Raw genomic sequence first — 8,913 nt, 5'->3', positions numbered from 1 at the left:
ATCAAGCAATTTTTTTTTCAGGGTTGCAGAGGAAAACACCTACAGAACCTATTTTCCTGCCTCCTAGTTACTTAAATGAGGACTTCTGTTTTTAATTTACCGGTAACCATGCTAGCCTTTGCTTTTATCATTCTCTCCAGTAATGTCTATGCATTTAGGATTTAAAGTGGTAGTGGGGGAAGTGGATCACAGATGAGAGGAAAACTTTTTTCCCAGGGTGAAGGAAGACAGGAATTAATGGCTATATAGTAACAGATTTTGTAATAGTCCTTTTTCTTCTAAGGATTGAGAGCTCAACTGCCCTTATCTATGTAGCACTGACACCAAGATCTACTGTTTCTAAAGACAAAACAAAATCTCTATAGAACCTCATTCACCTTACTTAAGGCATTCATTTACAGGGAGCTTTAATTATTCCATGCGAAGAAGTTGAGCACTTTAGAGGAGTGAAAACAATTTTCTCAGGTCTCCAAAAGACCATTCCTATTTTAGAGCCTCAAGGTCATAGGCTCAGAGTCCTAGGAAGGTCCCTAAGATGTGTCACCTACTATTTTGTTCAATACAGAAATGGCCAAATTTCAGCTTGAAGATAGCAACAGACCCTTATGTGCAGCCCTCTGTAGCAAGGGGAAAATGGCTACTCTAAATTGTGGTGATTTGATGTAATACTATGTTCTTTAAAAGACTTGATATACCTAATATGAATCCTGGAAATGTCTGTTCATTTTATTTCATGTACTAAATTACTATTTTTTATAATGTGGTCTTGATGAGTAACACTAGTGAATTTTGGTTCCCACCCTTCTTAGGTTTGGCCACACGTACTGGGATCCTGTGGGCAGTGTTGAACCTAGCCTTTCTGCATACATGAAAATCTATATAGTCTTTGGTCCAGTTTACAAAGACCTCAGAAAGAGAGATTATGCAAGTTTTTTCCCAGAAAGTTATTTCCCTATTCTTTCTTCTTTTCAGTGATTCTTATTCCCTTAAAAGATTTTGTTTGTTTGCTCTGCTTTTTAAAAAATATACACGAGCACTTGGGGTAGCTTCTCCATCAACTTTCCAGGCTGCAAACATCATAATTGTCTTATGTTTTACTCAAAGATTTTATATCCCAGACTTAAATAACTGGAAAGTATTTCTCGTTATTTATTCATGAAGTAAATTATTTGGGCCTACACTGAGAGCTGTGGCAAAGGCCTGCAATTGACACGGATCCGGAGTCTCCCGGGGCAGTGGCCCATGGCCCTAAGCTATGTAGGACCCTTCTCTTTGCTTGTTTCAGCTTGGCTTCCTCTCTTATGTTTGCCTAATCCTCACACTGTTAGCAAAGCAGAGAGAGAAAGGATGGAGAGAGGGCTGCCTCTGCCACTTTCTCCAGCCCTCCTTCTCTTTGCTTTTTTTTTTTTTTTTTAAGCAAGTACATTTTCCCTATAAATCCTTCAGAGCTTTCCCCTATTTTTTCACTAGCCTGGATTTGGCACTAACACCATTGTTAAAACTATCAGTAATAAAAGAATGGGATTACTATGTTTGGCTTAGACTATTTCAGATGTAGATATTGGAAATCAACCAGAAGAGCTATAGCAGGCATGTTTGAAAATCATAAAGTACAAACCATTAAAGAGATGTAACTATAAATGTTTGGGGTGTTAAACCTGAAGAACATATTTCCAGCTGGGATGAAGAAAGAACTGACTTCTGAATTGAAGACTGGAATTATGCACAAGAAGATGAAACAGAGCATTTTAATTCACAAGTCAAGAAATGGCAATGAAAAAGAATGGGACATATATAAAGTTACAAGGTACATTTGGCTGAGACAAAGATATATGAGGGCATACTAGATAGCTTTTGCCATAACAATAACCCCACATCTCAGAGGTTTACAATAGTTCTCGCTTATCCATGGTTTCATTTTTCAAAGTTTCAGTTACCCACCGTCAATCATGGTCCAAAAAATATTAAATTGAAAATTCTAGAAATAATAAGTCATACATTTTAAATAGCATGCTGTTTGAGTGGCATGATGAAATCTCGTGCAGTCACACTCCATTCCCCCTGAGACAGGAATCACGCCTTTGGCCTGTGTCCCCACACTCTGTATGCTCCCCACCTGTTTGTCATTCCATAGCCACCTAGGTGATCAGAAGGACTGACGTGGTATCACAGTGTTGTGTTCAAGGAGTCCTCAATTTACTTAATAATGGCCCCAAAGCACCGGAAGAGTGATGTGACTAATTCAGATATGCCAAAGAGAAGCTATAAAGTGCTTTCTTTAAGTGAAAAGGTGAAAGTTCTTAACTTAATAAGGAAATAAAAAAGTACATGCTGTGGTTGCTAAGATCTATAGTAAGAAAAATCTTCTGCCTGTGACATTGTGAAGAAGTAAAAAGAAATTTGTTCTAGTTTTGTCGTTGCCCATCCAACTGCAAAACTTATGGCCACAGTTACGATAGAGCTTAGCTAAGATGAAAAAGGCATTAAATTTGCAGGTGGGAGACATGAACAGAAACGTGTTCAGACTGATGGCAATGTGCTGCTCCAGGAAACACTGAGCCTATATGAAGGTCCCCTGCAATGAGTGACAAAACCATTTACTCAAGCAAGGGATGATCACAATAAGATATTTTGAGAGACAGAGAGGACACATTCACATAAACTTTTATTATAACATATTGCTATAATTGTTCTATTTTCTTATTATTTATTGTTGTTAATCCTTACTGTACCTAATTTATAAGTTAAACTTTATTACAGGCATGTATGAATAGGAAAAACAATATAGGGTTTGGTACTATCCACAGTTTCGGGCCTCCACTGAGGGTCTTGGAAAGTGTGCCCTGCAGATAAGAGGAACTACTGTAACCACAACTATTTTTATCCTACTCTAAGTTCTGCCAGTTGTCAGCAGCTCCGTTTGGCCCTATTCTAAGTGTCTTCTTATTCTGGGGCACCAGGATGGAGGAGCAGCCCCCTATCTAGGATATGCTCCTCTCGTAGCAGAGAACAGAAACCCACACCTATGGTGACGTTTCTAGAAGCCCAGTGAGCTGGAGAATGTTAAGGTATGCCTTCTGAGAGAAATCCAAAGTTGCATCATCTCATGCCTCCTACCACTAAGAAAGAGGCACAAAGGTTGCTGGGACTCTGGATTCTGGGGCAGCCCATGTTTCAGTTAAGTATGCTGTTCTATTTGATTTACCAAGTTATCTTTAAGCTAGATAGTTTTGTGAGGGATCAAGAGCAAGAGAGGATCTGCAACAGGTCCAGGCTACCACATAAACTGCTCTACAAATTGGGTGCTTTGATCCAGCAGATCAGGGAGTGAATGAAGTACCTGAAATGCCAGATGAAGCCTCTGAAAGCCACAGTAGGAGAATTACTATGCAGACTTTTACGATTTGGATACATGGCTGTTCCCTCTTCTGCAAACTAACTACTATTCTCCTTGTGAAAATCAGCTCCTGGCTTGCTGCTGGTAGAGAATAAATATTTGACCATGGAAACCAAATTACAACCAGTCAGACAGCAGCCGCCTCCACAAAATAATGACTTTTCCGTCTCTCTTTCAAATCTTGTGCAAATAGCTCACATTGGCAAATTCTAACCTTGAGCAATAAGGAATAAGGAATTGGGGAAATGTAATCCCTGGCTTCTCGGCAGTGCTGAGGCCCTAGAAGAGGTGGTAGTGATGCCAAGTTGGCAAAGGGTAATGAGACTGGAGAGAGATACTAGGACTCAATTGTGGAGGGCCTTAAATGCTACACCAAGAAAGAAGGCGATAAGGAGTCATTTATGGTTTTAGGTAGAAGAGTGGCGTGATCGGAGATTTACTCTGAAGCTCTTTCAAGTTTCTGTAGGTAGGAAGGTTACAGGTGGACACAACAGAGTCATAACACTTACCCCTTAACAGTGTGCCTTTGTGCCTGCTACTGAAATATATCCTTTTGCTTAATCTTTATACTTAAATCCTATTAATCCTTTATATATTATCCTTGCAAGGTAGATTTTAACATCTCTATTTTTATGATAAGGATACTGAGATTCAGAGAGATTAAGGAACCTGATCAACTTTCCCCAGCTAAGAAGGTGTAGGACCTGGTACCTAAGCAGGTTTGCCTGCAATTCCAGCATCCAAATACTTTCATTGTGCTAGACTGTCTCTCCCTGTGAACCAAATCACAGACAGAGAAGGTCCAGAGGGCACACAGTTCTGAGGGGCTGAAATCTCTTTGCATTCATTCATTTACTCCTCCATTCAACAAACAACTAGAACCTAGAAGTTAGGCAATTCAGAGATTTGAAGGATGCTATTTTTAGCATGCTTTTAACTGGGGATCTTTAGATGTTGTATTTAATTTGGTTCCAGGTGAATTAAACTCAATTACAATTGCTGCTTCAATCATCCTCTTCTCCATTACAGTACAAACTCCAAGAAGGCAGAACTATGTCTGTTTTGTATCTCCAATGTCTAGCACATAGTAAGTAATTGCTCAATAAAGATTTGATGAGTAAGTGTTGGAGAGACTGACTCAGTGACTGGCTGATAAAATGAGAAGAATTTACTTCTATTGTGGCGGTAAGAGTCACCTAGTAGGTGGGTTTCTCTTGCTGATGAGACTAGTCCTTTAAACTTGTAGCACAAGCTGTCCCTCACACACTCTCCAGTTTGAGAGCAAATAGCCTAATAATTCTTTCAGCCTCAGTCTCACTTTCCACTAATCCTTTGCCACAATGTTAAGTGTCTAAAATAGATACCTCATTCCTCATGTTAGTCTCCCAATGACAAACCTCCAAAGATCCTTCACTTGACTCCAAGTTTAGCATGACATCTAAGGCCCCTTTGAGCGTCTATTTTTAGCCCATCATTTCAGCTTTCTTTTCATCCTTTACCACCAGCTCCCCAATCCAACCTCCTAGACACTATTACCACCCCCAAGCCCCCAAGATGGTGTGCAATTCCTTAGATACTTCAGGCCCTCCTCCAATTCTCCACTGGAACTCCAGCTTATCCTTCAAGATATGGCAGCTCAAGTTGTCTTGACCATCACACCTCATCCAGAATTAGTTACACCGTCCGCTGAGATCAATGACACTTTGTTTATAACTCTACCGCAGCCCTTCCCATACTATATTCTGACTATATAGTTCCATGTCTAGCTCTTCCCAGACTTCGAGAGGGCTCAGAAGTAAGGCTTTATTTGTCTTGCATGAATGGCCCTTGGAGAGGTGGCCAGTAGGTCATAGGTGTTCAGCAAATAGTGGTGGATGAATGATCCTACAGAGCGAATGATAGAGAGTCTTCCCCTCGTCACAAGGCTTTGATCCAGGCTTCTTTGCTGGGGTGTTCATTCTGGTTGCAGAGGGTTCCATGGCCCTGGGTCTGCCACAGCAAACATAGGAGAAGTTTTCTATGAATGCTTAGTGGTGTACAGATTACGTCTTTTCAGTCACAAAAACATTCTCCTCGGGTGGCAGTAAACTGGGGTGGTGTGTCTGTGACCAGGGAAGGCCCCAGGAGATTGTCCTCTGAAAGAGACTGTGAGGTTTGAATCCGAGATGCTAGCCTTTGGATCAGCCTGACCCACTTACACCCTGGTTCTGTTCTGATTAATTTGTCTTGTAGGGCAGGCTACTTTATGAAAAGAGAAAACACACAGTTGATGATTTTGTGAAACTGGTGCTTGTGTGCGTTTCATCAAGCCATGTTCTCAAAGGGGGGCAGATGTAACGTTTTTGTTAAAGCTTGGTAATGTTGAGGATGTGATCGACATGATCCCTTTCAGCTGAGAAACGTTCCCCTCGCCTTTGTGGGAAATATGAGGATGACGGCAAACTTTCATCTTTCCTGACAAGATAACTCAAACATTTTCCTCAGGGAAAGGCTATTGATCATTTTGTTCTGCTCAAGAATAACTTGGAGTGTATAAAAGCATTCACGGGGCTTCATTCTTTATAGCCGCCTCCTTTGAAAACATATGAGAACACACAGGATGTTCTTTATTACACAAGGAGCCCACTTGTGATTTTTATTTCTAAAGGCTCTTGAGTACTAGGAGCTATGACAAGAGGATATTTCTGCTCTATAATGCAGACCAAAAGAGCCCTTCTCAGCCCCTCCCCTCCCAAACATGCCCCTAACCTAACTACTTTTGTCCACATTCATCTCTCTACTCTCTGAACTCTTGAAAGCTCTTTCTGCCTGAAGCTTACTGCAGAACACTTATTATACATTATACTGTGTCATATGCTCTTCTCTTATATTTCATATTGTTTCAGGTAGATTTAAAACTTCTGAAGGACAGGGACCCTACCATATGCTTCTACCACCTAAAGACACTTAGCAAACAATAGGCTTGGAGATTTCCTCATTTAGTGATCATATATATCAAATATATCTTTAGATTAAAGATATAAATATATCTTACAAGGATTGGAATCGATTAATGGTGCACAGAGCCACAATATGTTATTAAGAAAATCACTCTGGTAATCCCTAGCATGCCTAGTACAATGCTGAGTACATAAATTTATGCTCAATAAATAAATTGATCCATATATTTCTAAACACACAGTGTAAAAGGGATGTGTGAGAGAAGATTAATCATTTTATGTCATCTTTTTTTAAGGCAAGTTCATAAGAAGCCATCACCAATTTATAAGTGAATACTATTTCTTTTTGTAACTATATAACAAACAATGCTCCATTGACCGATGGCACATACAGTTCCCTGCCAACCGGAAGCTAGTCTCATAGCTTATGCTAACATGAGGATGGTTTTTAGTAATAGGATTGACACAGCATCACATGCTTTAGCCTAACCAAGATACGTCTACCTGAGTAATTCTGTGTGTCATTCTGTTATCATACTTTAAAAGCGATAACTGAGAGCTGCAGAGATCTGTGGGAAGACATTGCAAAGAGTAAAGTGATTGGATGCATTTTAAGAAAATCAATTCACATACTCGAATTACTTATTCAGACTATAGAAAGGCTAATAAGAAATACAATAAAAGTTTGTGAAATTATCAAGATTTGAGTGACCACAGAATTACCTACTAAATCCTATAATACTACCACCTAAAGACTCTTGGCAAACAACAGGCTTGCAGAGCTCCTCGCTTAGTGATCATATGATTAAAGATATAAATAGCTCTTAGAAGGATTGGAATCAATTAATGGTGCACAGAGCCACAATATATTATTAAGGAAATCAGGAACACTGGGATTCTTGTGCTGAAGTGCAAATTACCATGCACTCTTGCAAAAATCTTACTTGGTGGCCTTGTCAGACATGCTACTGAGGGGTGAGGGTAGTGGACTTTCCTATTATTATATGTCATAAATTCTTACCTCCAGTCTGGAATTATTTTTCCTTTCCTTGGATTCCCACAGAATTTTATCTGTACCAACAATATAATCTGTATACTTTCTACTTTTTATTACTAATATGTGCATGTCATTTATCCTATCTAGGTTTAGGGGTCCTTAACTAATGACACAAATAATGATAAGAATGATAATGACACTTATTATGCTCTTGCTATGTGCCTTGCTTTACGGGGCTTCATTGATTTAGATTCATTTAACCAAATTGCATATTCATCTTTGTATGTTCGTTACGCCTAATAGCACTTGGAATAAAATTATCTGTGAAATCAACAAATGATCAGCAAGTTCAAGGGTTTCTTTTCCCCTTGAGTAACATGGGAATGTGGGCACATTGAGATCTAATGACTGGTTTTTCTCTCCCTTCATAATTTTTCAGAAGCTTCTTTTACCAACAGGGAGGTCACATCCTCTGATGGCATACTTCCCTTGCAGTCCCTTGCAGTGGTATTTATCTACCTAATAGGTTCTCAGAAAATGCCTCTCAAATTTTATATATTCCATAGCACCAATTATGAAAAGTACCTTAGCACAAATAATGATAGCTTGAGGACATCAATGCGTGTTTAAATACAGTAAACATACCATTTCAAATTTGCAATGCAATCAACATACAGCATCCCAAGATCATAAATTTCACATATTCCAGATAAGCTCTGAGCTTGGTCATGATTTTGAGAGATCCCTGTGTATTTCTAACTAATTTGTCTATATCTATGAAAGTGAGTGGGCTCTAAAATGCCTGGGTTTGCAACTTTTGAAAACCATGAAAATAGTAAAAGAGAAACTGTGTTATTTTAAAGCTCTAAAAGGCTTAAAAATAATTGCAAACACCCTCAAGAAACTCCCACTACTGGGGAAATTATTAACTTGTGAGTAATGTGAAGACATTCTCAGTAGATTCTCAGTTAACGTTTCCATGGTCTGTACCGTTTACTCTTTAATTAGAGTGAGCCTGTCTCGTATTTCTTGTGGACTACCAAATACATAAAATAGCCCAAGAAAAATAATTCTTCTTCCTACTCTCCTTTCCTCATCCCTTCCCACTCCAATTTGGCATTTTCTTGGGGTTACAGTCCTCTGAGGGAACTTGCCCTAGGCCACTGAAGGTTGGGAGGAGAGGATCGAGGGGATGTAAGGGTAGGAGACCATGGCAACTTTGAGCTCTCTCACTATCCTGAAAAGTTCTGGAATGGCCTGTCTTTGCCGCAATCTGTGGAATTTTTCCCTAAGAGAAAGTTGGATCCTGTAGAATTTTTTTCCTTTTCTGATTAAGGGAATCATAGACCCTGGCTCATAGAGTTTGCCTAAGTTTTTTTTCGGTAGTGGGCGGTAAGTCAAGATGGCTGAATTCCCAAGCTTTCTGGATCTATGTGAAAGTTCTCAGCTTCTACCCAAGCCTTTTTCCCTGCCAAGTGGTACGATAAAACTTGTGAGAACAGGTTTTCCTTGTGAGGTAGCTGATGTGTCTGCATCCATTACTGGCAGAAAACCAAAGTAAAAAAGGATTTGGAGTAACT

This window comes from Rhinolophus hipposideros, assembly GCF_964194185.1.
Source record: "Rhinolophus hipposideros genome assembly, chromosome: 8".
NCBI lineage: Eukaryota > Metazoa > Chordata > Mammalia > Chiroptera > Rhinolophidae > Rhinolophus > Rhinolophus hipposideros.
Note: the sequence above shows the minus strand (reverse complement) of the source record.